Raw genomic sequence first — 17,424 nt, forward strand, 5'->3', positions numbered from 1 at the left:
ACGGGTTGGTAGTCATTTAGGCAGGTCGTCTTAGTGTTCTTGGGCACAGGGACTATGGTGGTCTGCTTGAAACATGTTGGTATTTCAAACTAAGTCAGGGACATGTTGAAAATGTCAGTGAAGACACTTGCCAGTTGGTCAGCGCATGCTCGGAGTACACGTCCTGGTGATCCGTGAATGTTGACCTGCTTAAAAGTCTTACTCACATCGGCTACGGAGAGCGTGATCACATAGTCATCTGGAACAGCTGATGTTCTCATGCATGCTTCAGTGTTGATTGCCTCAAAGCGAGCATAGAAATGATGTAGCACGTCTGGTAGGCTTGTGTCACTGGGCAGCTCGCGGCTGTGCTTCCCTTTGTAGTCTATAGTCGTTTTCAAGCCATGCCACATCCGACGAGCGTCGGAGCCGGTGTAGTACGATTCAATCTTAGTCCTGTATTGACTCTTTACCTGTTTGATGGTTTGTCGGAGAGCATTGCGGGATTTCTTATAAGCGTCCGGGTTAAAGTCCCGCTCCTTGAAAGCGGCAGCTCTACCCTTTAGCTCAGTGCGGATGTTGCCTGTAATCCATGGCTTCTGGTTGGGGTATGTACATACGGTCACTGTGGGGACGACGTCATCGATGCACTTATTGATGAAGCCAGTGACTGATGTGGTGTATTCCTCAATGCTATCGGAAGAATCCCGGAACATATTCCAGTCTGTGCTAGCAAAACAGTCCTGTAGCTTAGCATCTGCATCATCTGACCACTTCCTTATTAACCGAGTCACTGGTGCTTCCAGCTTTAGTTTTTGCTTATAAGCAGGAATCAGGAGGATAGAATTATGGTCAGATTTGCCAAATGGAGGGCAAGGGAGAGCTTTGTACGCGTCTCTGTGTGTGGAGTAAAGGTGATCTAGGGTTGTTTTTCCTCTGGTTGCACATTTAACATGATGGTAGAAATTAGGTAGAACAGATTTAAGTTTCCCTGCATTAAAGTCCCCACTAGGAGCGCTGCCTCTGGATGAGCATTTTCCTTTTTACTTATGGCCTTATCCTGTCACGCCCTGGCTCTGGGGACTCTTTTATGTTGAGCCAGGGTGTGTAGTGTCTATGTTGTATTTTCTATGTTTCGTTCTAGTTCGTGTTTTCTATGTTGGCCAGGGTGGTTCCCAATCAGAGGCAGCTGATTCTCGTTGTCTCTGATTGGGAACCATACTTAGGCAGCCGGTTGGCACTAGTTTATTTGTGGGATCTTGATCTGTATAGGTTTGTGGTGTTTAACCTTTAGACTTCACGTATCGTTTTGTTGTTTTGTTGTTATTGTTAAAGTACTCATTAAAAGATGTACGAATATCACGCTGCGCCTTGGTCCGTTTCTCAAGATGATCGTGACAGAAGATCCCACCAAAGAAGGACCAAGCAGCGTGTTCAGGAGCAAACACCGGGAAAGGAACTGGAGAAGTTGGCGATATCCCAGGCGGGCGAATGGTGGTCTTGGGAGGACATGTTCGCGGGCAAAAGGCCATGGGCAAAAGTTAAAGCCCTGGCGAGAGAGGAGGTACGGCGCCAAACGTGCCGTCGTCGGACAGGCGAGAGGCAACCCCAAGACATTTTTGGGGGGGGGGCACACGGCATGGACGACGGGGCTGCTGGAGGCAGCTACAGGGCGAGTTTGTGGACTAGGAGAGGAGGCCACCAGGTTACGGGGCCATTGGTCATGAGGGGGAAGGAGAGTGTAGAGGCACGGCGAGAGGTACTGGGGTGTGTTACCAGTCCGGTCCGGCCCGTTCCTGATCCCTGCACAAGGCCAGTGGTGTGTATTCCCAATACGGTCCGGCCTGTTCCTGTCCCTCGCACCAAGCCTGTGGTGCGCGTCGCCAGCCCGGTCCGGCCTGTTCCTGCTCCCTGCACCAAGCCAGTGGTGCGCGTCGCCAGCCCGGTTCGGCCTGTTCCTGCTCCCCGCACCAAGCCAGTGGTGCGCGTCGTCAGCCCGGTCCGGCCCGTTCCTGCTCCCCGCACCAAGCCAGTGGTGCGCGTCGTCAGCCCGGTCTGGCCCGTTCCCGCTCCCCGCACCAAGCCAGTGGTGCGCGTCCTCAGTCCGGCACGGTCCGTGCCTGTTCCACCTGTGCCTGGTCCGGCACCGGTCAGCTGCTCCACGCCGGAGCCAGAGCAATCCGCTCCACCGGTGTTAAGTCCAGCTCCGGTCAGCAGGGCCAGACCACGAGGGCGAGAGAGAGAGTGGTGGTCACGCCCGGAGCCGGATCCGCCTCCGAGGCGGAATGCCCACCCGGCCCCTACCCTCTTGAGTTTGGTTGGCGCGGTCGCAGTCCGCGCCTTTGGGGGGTACTGTCACGCCCTGGCTCTGGGGACTCTTTTTATGTTGAGCCAGGGTGTGTAGTGTCTATGTTGTATTTTCTATGTTTCGCTTCTAGTTCGTGTTTTCTATGTTGGTTAGGTGGTTCCCAATCAGAGGCAGCTGATTCTCGTTGTCTCTGATTGGGAACCATACTTAGGCAGCCGGTTGGCACTAGTTTATTTGTGGGATCTTGATCTGTATAGGTTTGTGGTGTTTAACCTTTAGACTTCACGTATCGTTTTGTTGTTTTGTTGTTATTGTTAAAGTACTCATTAAAAGATGTACGCATATCACGCTGCGCCTTGGTCCGTTTCTCACGACGATCGTGACATATCCAGCTCATTGAGTGCAATCTTAGTGCCAGCATTGGTTTGTCGTGGTAAATAGACAGCTACGAAAAATATAGATGAAAACTCTCTTGGTAAATAATGTGGTCTACAGCTTATCATGAGATATTCTTCCTCATGCGAGCAAAACCTCAAGACTTCCTTAGTATTAGGTTTTTATGCACCAGCTGTTGTTTACAAATATAGACAGACCGCCACCCCTTGTCTTATCGGAGTCAGCTGTTCTATCCTGCCGATGTATGTTATCCATGTCGTCGTTCAGCCACGACTCGGTGAAACATAAGATATTACAGTTTTTAATGTCCCGTTGGTAGGATAACCTTAATATTAGGTCGTCCAATTTATTTTCAAATGATTGAACATTGGCTAATAGAATTGATGGAAGAGGCAGTTTACTCGCTCGCCGTCGGATCCTTACAAGGCACCCCGACCTACGTCTGTATATAGATTTTCTATTGTGTTTTTGACTGTACGTTTTGTTTATTTCATATGTAACTCTGTGTTGTTGTTGTTTTTATCGCACTGCTTTGCTTTATCTTGGCCAGGTCGCAGTTGTAAATGAGAACTTGTTCTCAACTGGCTTACCTGGTTAAATAAAGGTGAAATAAAATAAAAAATAAAACGTCCACAATATCTCTATTTCTGCTGGATTGCTGATTGTTAGTGGGGCTTTCATAGAGTGTCTGTGTGTATGTGTGTCATATCACCAGTTATGGTTCTCTCCCATTCTTTGATTCCCTGCCACCCTCTCTCTCTCCCTCCCCGTCGCTCTCCCTCCCCGTCGCTCTTCCTCTCCGTCTCTCCCTCCGTCTCTCTCCCTCTCTGTCCAGAGGTGTTGTATGGTGAGAGGACAGATCTCTCTCTCTCTCTGTCCAGAGGTGTTGTATGGTGAGAGGACAGGTCTCTCTCTCTGTCCAGAGGTGTTGTATGGTGAGAGGAGAGAGTCAGATGAACTTGTGGATTGTCATTCCGCTAACTGTAGTTAGCATTGGCTTGCGAAACTACATCTAACTTCCTTCATCACACAGACACATAAAATGGTATCCACGAGTTCATCTGACTCTAGGGAAGTAGATAAAGGGCCTGGTTGCCAAAATCCCAAAGTATCCCTTTAATGTCATTATGGAATCAATCCAAACCAGATACAGGGGTGAAGGGCTGGTGTGTGTGTGTGTGTGTGTGTGAAGGAGGAATCTGCCAAACCCCTACAACCCCGTTGCCTGCAAATTCAGAAACTCATAACCTGATAAAGTGCAGAGAGAAAGGGGAGTCTGGAGACATTGTATCTATGCTGCATAGTAAATTCAACAGTGAGTGAACACTCCAAAGGCAGCCTGGTATAACTCAAGGCAGGTAGGCTGCTGCCAGGGCCATACATCAATTTTAAAAAGAGAAATATAAATAAAACAATAGATGAATAAAATAAGAGAGGGTTTACTCAAGTCACCATTGCCATGCCTCTAAAGGGGTTGGGGTTTGTTCCCTCCCCAAAGGAAAAGCATATTTATCTTTTTCAGAGATTTCACCTTTTTCCCTCCTTTGGGATGTGATCCATGAATGTGTAAGAATCCAGCCAGCAGGTTATTTGAGTCTGTGCATCATTCCAGAAAAAGGGAAGTACACACACATACATCCACACACATCCCTGAGGGTGAGCAATGTTCCTGGTCCCGTCACAGAAAATGTCAAACATGCCATGGAATAGAATCTGTGTGTGTGTGTGTGTGTGTGTGTGTGTGTGTGTGTGTGTGTTTGCATGTGTCTGGCCTAGAACTGGGAAAGAGCCAATTGGAAAAAGAGCCCCATATTGCATACAGCATGTGTCATAACACATAAATCACATCACATGTCAGGGTTGACTTTCCATTCATTGAAGTCATCCCCCCTTGTTTCACTCCTCCTCTACTTTCTGAATGCCACTGAAACACGGCTGACTGTATAGAAGCTAGGCTAATCCATGTCAATACCTGTAGTGCAAGAGAAGTGGCATGTGGTAAAGTAAGGGCTGTTCTCAGTGGAGTTTCCTTCCCTCTTAAGCGTAAATCATAGTCCACAGACGCTGAGACGCGATAGTCCGGCGTCTCATTGTGACATACAGTGGGGAGAACAAGTATTTGATACACTGCCGATTTTGCAGGTTTTCCTACTTACAAAGCATGTAGAGGTCAAACAAAAATCCAGAAAATCACATTGTATGATTTTTAAGTAATTAATTTGCATTTTATTGCATGACATAAGTATTTGATCACCTACCAACCAGTAAGAATTCCGGCTCTCACAGACGTGTTAGTTTTTCTTTAAGAAGCCCTCCTGTTCTCCACTCATTACCTGTATTAACTGCACCTGTTTGAACTCGTTACCTGTATAAAAGACACCTGTCCACACACTCAATCAAACAGACTCCAACCTCTTCACAATGGCCAAGACCAGAGAACTGTGTAAGGACATCAGGGATAAAATTGTAGACCTGCACAAGGCTGGGATGGGCTACAGGACAATAGGCAAGCAGCTTGGAGAGAAGGCAACAACTGTTGGCACAATTATTAGAAAATGGAAGAAGTTCAAGATGACGGTCAATCACCCTCGGTCTGGGGCTCCATGCAAGATCTCACCTTGTGGGGCATCAATGATCATGAGGAAGGTGAGGGATCAGCCCAGAACTACACGGCAGGACCTGGTCAATGACCTGAAGAGAGCTGGGACCACAGTCTCAAAGAAAACCATTAGTAGCACACTACGCCGTCATGGATTAAAATCCTGCAGCGCACGCAAGGTCCCCCTGCTCAAGCCAGCGCATGTCCAGGCCCGTCTGAAGTTTGCCAATGACCATCTGGATGATCCAGAGGAGGAATGGGAGAAGGTAATGTGGTCTGATGAGACAAAAATAGAGCTTTTTGGTCTAAACTCCACTCGCCGTGTTTGGAGGAAGAAGAAGGATGAGTACAACCCCAAGAACACCATCCCAACCGTGAAGCATGGAGGTGGAAACATCATTCTTTGGGGATGCTTTTCTCTGCAAAGGGGACAGGACGACTGCACCGTATTGAGGCCATGTATCGCGAGATCTTGGCCAACAACCTCCTTCCCTCAGTAAGAGCATTGAAGATGGGTCGTGGCTGGGTCTTCCAGCATGACAACAACCCGAAACACACAGCCAGGGCAACGAAGGAGTGGCTCCGTAAGAAGCATCTCAAGGTCCTGGAGTGGCCAAGCCAGTCTCCAGACCTGAACCCAATAGAAAATCTTTGGAGGGAGCTGAAAGTCCGTATTGCCCAGCGACAGCCCCGAAACCTGAAGGATCTGGAGAAGGTCTGTATGGAGGAGTGGGCCAAAATCCCTGCTGCAGTGTGTGCAAACCTGGTCAAGACCTACATGAAACGTATGGTCTCTGTAATTGCAAACAAAGGTTTCTGTACCAAATATTAAGTTCTGCTTTTCTGATGTATCAAATACTTATGTCATGCAATAAAATGCAAATTAATTACTTAAAAATCATACAATGTGATTTTCTAGATTTTTGTTTTAGATTCTGTCTCTCACAGTTGAAGTGTACCGATGATAAAAATTACAGACCTCTACATGCTTTGTAAGTAGGAAAACCTTCAAAATCGGCAGTGTATCAAATATTTGTTCTCCCCACTGTAGCTACGAGGCTCTGAGACCACCATCCGCCGGAGACGCACCGTCCAAACAGGCACCTCCCCACAATTTCCAACCAACGCGGCTCCGGTACATGTCCTCTATTCATTTAAATGTGTTGACAGTTGGAGAAAATGCTTAAGATGCGCTGAGAATTCGAAAAGTATGAATATTCTAGAACACTGCTGTGCGGACGTGTACACGTTTTGGACTATGATAGTTGCTTTAGGCTGTATTTACACAGCCAGCCCAATTCTGATCTTTTTTTCTCTAATTGGTCTTTTGACCAATCAGATCAGCTATTTTGCCAATCATTGGGCAAAATATCAGAATTGGGCTGCCTGTCTAAACGCAGCCTTAGAGTAAGCAATATCCAGCGATTGACAAATAGCCCCCTACACATTAACACATCAGTGCAACACAGCAACCGTCATCAGCACAGGACTAAAGGCCTAGAGATGAAAACAAGTGCACGGCAGCAATTACACACACCATCACATTCATAATATAGAAGCAGAGAAGATATACTGGCTTCATTATAGGGACATGGCTATGATGCCAGGAGGACACACACACAGAGACATAAATAAACACTAGTCTGAGATGGGAAGTGAGGGAGCTATAGAACCCCCGTGTGTGTGTGCATGTGCGTGCATGTGTACCTGTCATTGATGCTCCAGTTGACACAGAGGTTGAGGGAGCTGAGGCTCCTACATTTCCGGACCACCTCCATCACCGTCTTGTTGTTGAGCTCTGAGATGTGCCGCAGGTCCAGACTGCTCATGTTACACAGCTAGGACAGAGGTACAGGTCAGTGCACACAGAGACACATGTGTGGTTGCTGTGCATAGAGAGTCCTTCAGCACAAGGTTAAGAAGGAATTACCAACTCAAGAAGTAATAACACAATCATAAATTGTCTTTTTTTTACACACTCAGCAAGGAGGATGGATTAGCCCACACACACACACACACACACACACACACACACACACACACACACACACACACACACACACACACACACACAATAATACAGTTATTATTATAGATATTATACCATATCTAATACACACAACGGGGAAGTAGGGTGTAAAATGTCACAGCCAAGGCTAAACACAAAATAAGCTTCCAGTGGGCATTAAGATTAGAGGGTTCGTTGTCTGCTCTGTGGGCTTCTAGTCAAAGACAGACTAGAGGTGGAAAGAGGAAGACAGACAGACTAGAGGTGGAAAGAGGAAGACAGACAGACTAGAGGTGGAAAGAGGAAGACAGACAGGCTGGAGATGGAAAGAGGAAGACAGACAGGCTGGAGGTGGAAAGAGGAAGACAGACAGGCTGGAGGTGGAAAGAGGAAGACAGACAGACTAGAGGTGGAAAGAGGAAGACAGACAGGCTGGAGATGGAAAGAGGAAGACAGACAGGCTGAAGGTGGAAAGAGGAAGACAGACAGGCTAGAGGTGGAAAGAGGAAGACAGACAGGCTGGAGGTGGAAAGAGGAAGACAGACAGGCTAGAGGTGGAAAGAGGAAGACAGACAGGCTGGAGGTGGAAAGAGGAAGACAGACAGGCTGGAGGTGGAAAGAGGAAGGCAGACAGGCTGGAGATGGAAAGAGGAAGACAGACAGGCTGGAAAGCAGGGTAGTGTTTTTCATCATGAATCTTGTTCTGGAGGCAGCTCTGCAGAGTGGTCACTAGCAGGCACAGCCACAAAGTCATATAATCTGATTTTAAACCTAACCACATTGCTAACCCTAAAGCCTAACCTTAAATTATGACCAAAAAACACATTTTAGTTTTCATGAATTTTTACATTGCAGCTGGCCTATCTAAGGATGAAATCGCTTAGTTCTGCCTCCAGGACAAGACTCATGACAATAAACGTCAACCTGCAGGTGGAAAGAGAAGAGAAGACAGGCTGGAGAATCCCTGGATCTGCTTCTCACTTTACACACATGGAAATATAAATGTGTCTGTTTGTATTGTCAGAGACCGACCAGTTTGGAACAAGCTTCCCCCTAACGTCAGTAGAGCTGAGTCCCACAGCACCCCTCACTTCTATGGCATCAAAAGGAAGATCAAATGTGACATTCCAATTAGGATCTGGAAAAAAATTATTGAATCAGCTATAGAACCCAGTGCAGTTAATGGTTGTGAGGTCTGGGATCCACTCACCAACCAATAATTCACAAAATGGGACAAAAACATCCACCATGTACAACGTAAAACACCAAATAATGCATGCAGAGGAGAATTAGGGCGTTGTCCGCTAATGATCAAAATCCAGAAAAGAGCCGTTAAATTCTACAGCCACCTAAAAGGAAGTGACTCTCAAACCTTCCATATCAAAGACATCACCTACAGAGAGATTAACCTAGAGAAGAGCCCCCTCAGCCAGTTAGTTCTGGGGCTCTGTTCACAAATGCAAACAGACCCCACAGAGCCCCAGGACAGCAACAAAATTAGACCCAACCAAATTATGAGGAAACAAAAAGATAATTGCTTGACACATTGGAAAGAAGTAACCAAAGATCAAAGCAAACTGGAATGCTAAACAGAGAGTACACAGTGGCAGAATACCTGACCACTGTGACTGACCCAAAATTAAGAAAAGCCTTGAATATGTACAGACTCAGTGAGCTTAGCCTTGCTATTGAGAGTGTTCTCCATAGGCAGACCTGGCTCTCGAGAGAAGACAGGCTATGTGCCCACTGCCCACAAAATGAGATGGAAACTGAGCTGCAATTCCTAACCTCCTGCCAAATGTATGACCATATTAGAGACACATATTTCCCTCAGATTTCACAGATCCACAAAGAATTTGAAAGCAAATACAATTTTTGATAAACTCCCATATCTATTGGGTGAAATACCACAGTGTGCCATCACAGCAGCAAGATTTGTGACCTGTTGCCACAAGAAAAGGGAAACCAGTGAAGAACAAACACCATTGTAAATACAACCTATATTTATCTGTACATTTATTTTCCCTTTCGTACTTCAACTATTTGCACATTGTTATAACACTGTACATAGCCATAATAAAACATTTGAAACTATTGTGAGTGTAATGTTTACTGTTAATTTCTGAAGCATTCAATATGCAAAAAATTAAACTCATCACTAAATATTAATTTTGAAACATTTTCAAGGCTTACATGATCAATAAAATTCCTTTACAGCGTGTCCCAGTGGTCGACTCTGGATTGAAAGGTTAAATTATTCATAAAGAAGCTGGTGTGGGGTGTGTGTGTGTGTGTCGCTGAGATGTGGCTGCATTGTTGGCAAAACAAAGAAAACACAGACGGGAAACCTGCATATACAAGACAAACCTCTCTCTCTCTCTGTCTAACACCCTCTCCTGATGGTGTCAAATGTCAAAGGCTTGCTCGCCCACAAGTGCATGCTCTCTCTCTCTCTCTCTCTCTCTCTCTCTCTCTCTGTCTCTCTCTCTCTCTCTCTCTCTCTCTCTCTCATGGTTATTTAATCTGGAGCAAATATTAAAGCTCATCTTCAAAAGTGGAATTCGGTCTTCAAATCTTCAACTATGATTATCTTTGCCCAAATTGAATTTCTCGTACAACCTATGGGAAGCCAGTCATTGATGTCAATTATCCACTGAGAAACCAGGGTAACAAACCCTCAGTTCTGATTGGCCGATGTGTAGCTGGGTTGTGGATAGGAGTGAATTAACATAAGTCTGCATAAATGAGGAGTGTAGCACTCCAAAAAAACAGGATGGGGAAAATGCAATATTTTGGCAGGCGGGTAGAAAAATAAAACATCCCCAAATCCCTCAAATAAAGAAAGCAAATAAGTACAAAAAAACTCAAATTAGCAAACTCCATCGCGTTGAAAAGAGATGGTGTTTGTTGTCTCACTTTTGAGAGATTATAAATCAATAGATTTTTCGGTGGGTGTTGTAATGCATCTGGATAACGACTCACTTCCAGTTATAAGATCAGAGTTTATATTCATGAATTAACCTGATCAGAGAGAGACAGAGAGAGGGAGATGGAGAGAGAAAGAGAAATGGGGAGAGAGAAAGAGTAAGTAAGCTTGTCCTGGGGCTCTGTTCACAAACACAAACAGACCCCACACAGCCCCAGGACAACAACAACAACAACAACACAACTAGACCCAACCAAATCATGAGAAAACAAAAAGAGAATTACTTGACACATTGGAAAGAACAAACAAAAAAACAGAGCAAACTAGAATGCTATTTGGCCCTAAACAGAGAGTACACAGTGGCAGAATACCTGACCACTGTGACTGACCCAAACTTAAGGAAAGCTTTGACTATGTACAGACTCAGTGAGCATAGCCTTGCTATTGAGAAAGGCCGCCGTAGGCAGACCTGGCTCTCAAGAGAAGACAGGCTATGTGCACACTGCCCACAAAATGAGGTGGAAACTGAGCTGCACTTCCTAACCTCCTGCCAAATGTATGACCATATTAGAGACACATATTTCCCTCAGATTACAGCGATCCACAAAGAATTCGAAAACAAACCCAATTTTGATAAACTCCCTTATCTACTGGGTGAAAAACCACAGTGTGCCATCACAGCTGCAAGATTTGTGACCTGTTGCCACAAGAAAAGGGGCAACCAGTGAAGAACAAACACCATTGTAAATACAACCCATATTTATGTTTATTTATTTTCCCATTTGTACTTTAACTATTTGCACATTGTTACAACACTGTATATATACATAATATGACATTTGAAATGTCTTTATTCTTTTGAAACTTCTGAGTGTAATGTTTACTGTTAATATTTATTGTTTATTTCACTTTTGTTTACTATCTACTTCACTTGCTATGGCAATGTTAACACACGTTTCCCATGCCAATAAAGCCCTTAAAATTGAAATTGAATTGAAAGAGAGCGAAAGAGAGATGAAGAGGGAATGATAGAGAGAGCGGGAGAGAGAAAGAGAGAGAAGTTTCACTCCTCTGAGTTGGCAGACAGGGCTGGCTAATTATTCACCATGTTAATGAAAACACTGAAACCTGTGAAACACAGCTGCTCTGGGCCCAGCCTGTTTACACACACAGACGCGGACATTTGCACACACGGTGCCCACACAAACACACACACGCACACACCAGATTTTACTCACTGCAGTATTAATCACATTGGGCAAATGAAAGTCCAGAAACTGACTTCTATGATTTTTATTCCCATGAATTATTGCCATGGAGAAAGAATAATAATCCGCTTTTTGGGGTCATTAATTTAATAACGGAAAAATGCAGTCTTTTCTGTTCCAGGGTGTGGGGTGATGAGCGGAACGAGGTTAACACCGCATGGAATAAGTCTGTTCACTAATCAATGCATTTACAGAAGGAATAAAACTCTGTTACTTCAATATATATATATATATATATATATATATATATATATATATACTTTTTATTTTTTTATTCCTGTTTTTTTTTTGGGGCGGGGGGCATTTCCGAGATAATATTTTTGGGAATACATTTTGCCTGTGCAGATTCCTTCGGACGCTAGTCATAACAAACCACACAGCAACCACACAGCATGGGGACCAGCAAACGCTACCGAGCATTATGAGGGATATAAAAAGGATCAAACTACCCAGACTCAACCTCTGCATGGTCTGTCATAGACCTGAAATTTCATCATATGGTGAATTTCTAACCAGAATAAGTAAGGGATAATCAACTCGGGGCTCAATGCATTCTATGGAAAATAATGAACAACGTGGAAGGTGTGAACTGACCTTCCACGGACTTGCATTATTTTTCAGAGAACGCATAGAGCCCCGAGTTTATAATCCCTTTCATACCATGGCTATAATTTAACACATTTGCCACTAGAAATGTGTTCATTTGTTGGTAGAAATATGTTCAACATCCACTGAAGTCGCTAGCAAGTTTACTAGATAGCTACAGTAGTTGCTGTGGTAACCAAACATACTTGCTAGTTTAGCTAACCAAACCATCAGTCCTAGATTGCTATTATGAAAATCGAATTCAACAATACCAAAACTGTTTTAAATTATAGTTTTGCTTTCAAAAGCACCTCAAGCAAAACATGTAAAAATGAACTATAGCCATTCAATTCTACCGTGCAAATATACCGTCCGATCCTCATTAGCTTTGCGAAAGTAGAAAAACATGACATAATACAGAACATAGACAAGAACAGATCAAGGACATAACTACTTACATTTAAAAATACATACATAGCCTACATACAGTGTCATTACATACACACAAAATATCTAGGTCAAATAGGGGAGAGGCGTTGTGCCGTGAGGTGTTGCTTTATTTATGGAAGGGAGTTCCATCTCATACAGTGCCTTGCAAAAGTATTCAACCCCCTTGGCGTTTTTCCTATTTTGTTGTGTCGTGTATTGGGATTATGCCTTTGTTAAATGTTTTTAAGTGGAACTGAAAGAATGTTGATTTTAGTATCAAGAGGGAATGTTTTAGTGTAACGCCACATACAACAGACAGGAAGTGTGTTGTAGACAGGGGAGACTGGTGATTGGCCAGAAGAGGGAGCCCATCTTTTTGCATTGTTTATAAGTAGGGGTTAAACGATGAAAGGGCAGAGCGGCCATTCTGAGGCGTCGCTCTCCGGGTGGGCATGTCACCTGTCACTTATGCTGAAGCTTGTGATATGAATAAACCTTATGATCTAAGTTCAGTATGAGAGGACTCCTTTGTTCATCAGCAATAATTGCCACCATTCACCCGATACGACAGTTGCATTACAACATGTAATTTAAATACATTTTTATTTGGATTTCATGTAATGGACATACACAAATAGTCCAAATTGGTGAAGTGAAATGAAAAAAATAACTTATTTCAAAAAATTCTAATAAATAAATAACGGAAAAGTGGTGCGTAGAAATGTATTCACCCCCTTTGCTATGAAGCCCCTAAATAAGATCTGGTGCAACCAATTACCTTCAGAAGTCACATAATTAGTTAAATAAAGTCCACCTGTGTGCAATCTGTCACATGATCTGTCACATGATCTCAGTATATATACACCTGTTCTGAAAGGCCCCAGAGTCTGCAACACCACTAAGCAAGGGACACCACCAAGCAAGCGGCACCATGAAGACCAAGGAGCTCTCCAAACAGGTCAGGGACAACGTTGTGGTGTCACGGTTCAGACAGACGACCAGAGGACCACAATTGCGTCACACCAGAAAGTTTATTAAACTTAAGGGAAAAGGGAAGTAGGGAGTGAATGAAGGCTCCAGGGGTAACAGGGATCCCGTCCAATGCGCTGGGTCTGTGCCCCCCCCAGTGGCAGCGATGCGTCCTATGAAGCCGGTGGTGGGTGATCCAGAAGTCCTGGGGGGGGGGGAGACAGACACAACAGGGCGGAATGAAACCAGGCAGCAGTACAGTTCAAGGGAAATCCAAAATACGTAGTAGCAAGGCAGAAGGCTGGTCAGAGTTACCGGGATTGAAGAGTAGTCAGGAGTCGTAATGGCAGAAGCAGGTCTGGATCTCCTGAGGCAGAAGAGAATCCAAAAAACAGGCAGGTCCGGGGTCACAAAACCAGGGTGAGCCAGAAGCGCGAGCAAACAGGTTCCGGGTGAGAGCTTTGCAGACGATCTGACAAAGGAGAGCTGAAAGACAGGGCTATAAATACTGGGAGAGGTTAGTGGATAATGCAGCGCAGCTGGCAGAGTAATTAGAGCCGAGCAGAGCAGGGACAGGTGGAGCTAGTTAGGCTGAGTAGAGAGAGTGGTGAGCAGAGTGGAAGAAAATTAAGGTGGTAACCCGGTGGAGTGAGAGGCTCATGACATGTGGAGAAGTACAGATCAGGGTTGGGTTATAAAAAAATATCTCAAACTTTGAATATCCCACGGAGCACCATTAAATCCATTATAATAAAATTTAAAGATTATGGCACCACAACAAACCTGCCAAGAGAGGGCCGCCCACCAAAACTCACGGACCAAGCAAGGAGGGCATTAATCAGAGAGGCAACAAAGAGACCAAATATAACCCTGAAGGAGCTGCAAAGAGACCACGTTAAGCCGTACACTCCATAGAGCTGGGCTTTACGGAGGAGTGGCCAGAAAAAAGCCATTGCTTAAAGAAAAAAATAAGCAAACACGTTTGGTGGTCGCCAAAAGGCATGTGGGAGACACCCCAAACATATGGAAGAAGGTACTCTGGTCAGATGAGACTAAAATTGAGCTTTTTGGCCATCAAGGAAAACGCTATGTCTGGCGCAAACCCAACACCTATCATCACCCCGAGAACACCATGTTTTTCATCGGCAGGGACTGGGAAACTGGTCAGAATTGAAGGAATGATGGATGGCGCTAAATACAGGGAAATTCTTGAGGGAAACCTGTTTCAGTCTTCCAGAGATTTGAGACTGGGATGGAGGTTCACCTTCCAGCAGGACAATGACCCTAAGTATACTGCTAAAGCAACACTTGAGTGGTTTAAGGGGAAACATTTAAATGTCTTGGAATGGCGTAGTCAAAGCCCAGACCTCAATCCAATTGAGAATCTGTGGTATGACTTAAAGATTGCTGTACACCAGCGGAACCCATCCAACTTGAAGGAGCTGGAGCAGTTTTGCCTTGAAGAATGGGCAAAAATCACAGTGGCTAGATGTGCCAAGCTTATAGAGATATACCCCAACAGACTTGCAGCTGTAATTGCTGCAAAAGGTGGCTCTACAAAGTATTGATTTTGGGAGGGTGAATAGTTATGCAAGCTCAAGTTTTCTGTTTTTTTGTCTTATTTCTTGTTTGTTTCACAATAAAAAATATTTTGCATCTTCAAAGTGGTGGGCATGTTTTGTAAATCAAATGATACAAACCCCCCAAAAATCAATTTTAATTCCAGGTTGTAAGGCAACAAAATAGGAAAAATGCCAAGGGGGTGAATACTTTCGCAAGCCACTGTATAATACTGTACGCCAGTGGAGGCTGCTGAGATGAGGATGGCTCATAATAATTGCATCAAACACATGAAGAAACCATTCCACTTATTCCGCTTCAGTCATTACCACGAGCCAGTCCTCCCCAATTAAGTTGCCACCAACCTTCTGTGCTGTACACTTTCTTGAACTTGTTCTGGATTTGAGGACTGCGAAAAGACCCCTGGTGGCATGTCTAGTGGGGTAAGTGTGCATGTCAGAGCTGTTTCAACACAATGTTTTTTATAAAAAATAAGTGATGCAGTCAGTCTCTCCTCAACTCTTAGCCAAGAGAGACTGGCATGCATAGTATTTATATTAGCCATCTGATTGGTTGGCTCCCACCTGCCTCCTCCATAATTAGACACGTCTACAAAGTAGGAAATGAGAGCACAGGGTCAAAAATAAAACACCACATTTTATGAAAGAAAAATAAAATAAATGTTTGCCTTTGGCCAAACTGGGGAGAGAGTTTGACACATACTTGGTAGAGTTTTCTGAAACGTGTGTGTGTGTTTGTGTGTGTGTGTTGCCAGTGCACAGTGCCATGACTAACTGCAGCGTTACAGTATTTATTTGCGTAGCGTCAGTTGCCAGACAGGAAGTTGGACCAAAGTAGACACCACAGGGAAAATAAATAATGTCATGGTTACAATGCTGGACCCTGAAATATGAGGACATGTATTTTAGTCCAAGACCAGTGTGACCGGCCCAGTCTACTCCTGCCATAGCCACATACTGTAGCCAGCTAATAGGCTACAAGGTGAGAGGTGGTCAGGACGACTGACAAAGTTGGCATGGCTAGTCATAAACACAAAGTGTGTGAATAAATTGGAAAATATTATTCATTTAGACTAATCGTGTGCAACATGTTATGTGATCATGCCATGCTATCCAATTGGGGTAACTAAAGCTTTGTAAACAGGTTTGTAAGTGAGAGAAACATCAGTCTGTCAATATGGAGTAAAGCAGCACAGAGCCTGTGAGTGCATACTGTATGTCTACCAAGGACAGAAGCAAAGTTGCCCTTATAGTGGTCTTAAAGATTTGGAAGACTTGTCCAAGGCCAAAGCAAGATGTAGCGTTGCCCGTCTCTCTGTCCAGAGGTGTTTTATGGTGAGAGGACAGCTCTCTCTCTCTCTCTCTCCATTTTTAGTAATTTAGCAGACTTACAGTTAGTGAGTGCATACATTATTTTTATTTTTCATACTGGCCCCCATGGGAATCGAACCCACAACCCTGGCGTTGTAAACGCCATGCTCTACCAACTGAGCTGTCCTCAAATAAACCTACCATTAAAATTATAGACTGATCATGTCTTTGTCAGTGGGCAAACGTACAAAATCAGCAGGGGATCAAATACTTTTTTCCCTCACTGTATGGAGACTGTTTAGGGCCAAAAATAAGGAGTTAAATACATGTGAAAAAACTAAACAAATGTTTCCTGATCTTTCTTATACAGTGTGTCGCAGATATAGAACAGACACTTCAGAACAAACTTCCTTTAGATTTTTTTTGGGGGGACTATCTGTTGTTCCATGTAGTGAATCTGTTATTCAATGTTTTTGTGTGGGCTAATAGCAGTATGGCCAAATAAAATTGTTCATCAAATAATTATTGTATATGTTTTTTTTTTATACTTCAAGGGGTCTTAAAATTCAAAACCAAATAGCAAAATAATCATTGGTATGACCTTCTTAAAACAATTATATATAGCTTAGTATCTCCTTTGGCTTTCGGTACTTTGGCGAAGCCAAGTTGTGATATCCATCGTGGCAGATTAGCTAGCTAAATAGGCTAAGGCTAATAACACTAACGCTTTTTACAGCTAGCTAAGAAGCTAACTAAACTATGTAGTAGTTGGGCGTGAGGCAGAGTTGAGTGAAGCAGCTTCAATGGTAAACTTGAACCCGCCCTTATAAATCCAAATTAATTATTACAGACGGAGCATTTTGTCCCGCTTTTTATGGAAACCCAAAGGAGTCATTCCTAACCGCCCCAGACGCTTTCCATAGCCTTCGTATACACAGCGCAGTGTGCTTTGTCAATTTTGCTGATATAGCACAGCGGAAATACTGATTTTTTCGCCAACCTGTCACTCAATCATTTGAACTTTTTAGCTATTTTTATATAGGGACATAAAACTAAAACTGAGGGG

The 17,424-nt window shown here is 44.1% G+C and overlaps 1 pseudogene; it reads right to left on the reverse strand.

Moving 5' to 3' along the window:
• Positions 1-17,424, reverse strand: part of LOC121583087 — a 532,109-nt pseudogene that overhangs the window by 379,553 nt on the left and 135,132 nt on the right.

The sequence above is a fragment of the Coregonus clupeaformis genome, unplaced genomic scaffold (assembly GCF_020615455.1).
Source record: "Coregonus clupeaformis isolate EN_2021a unplaced genomic scaffold, ASM2061545v1 scaf0020, whole genome shotgun sequence".
NCBI lineage: Eukaryota > Metazoa > Chordata > Actinopteri > Salmoniformes > Salmonidae > Coregonus > Coregonus clupeaformis.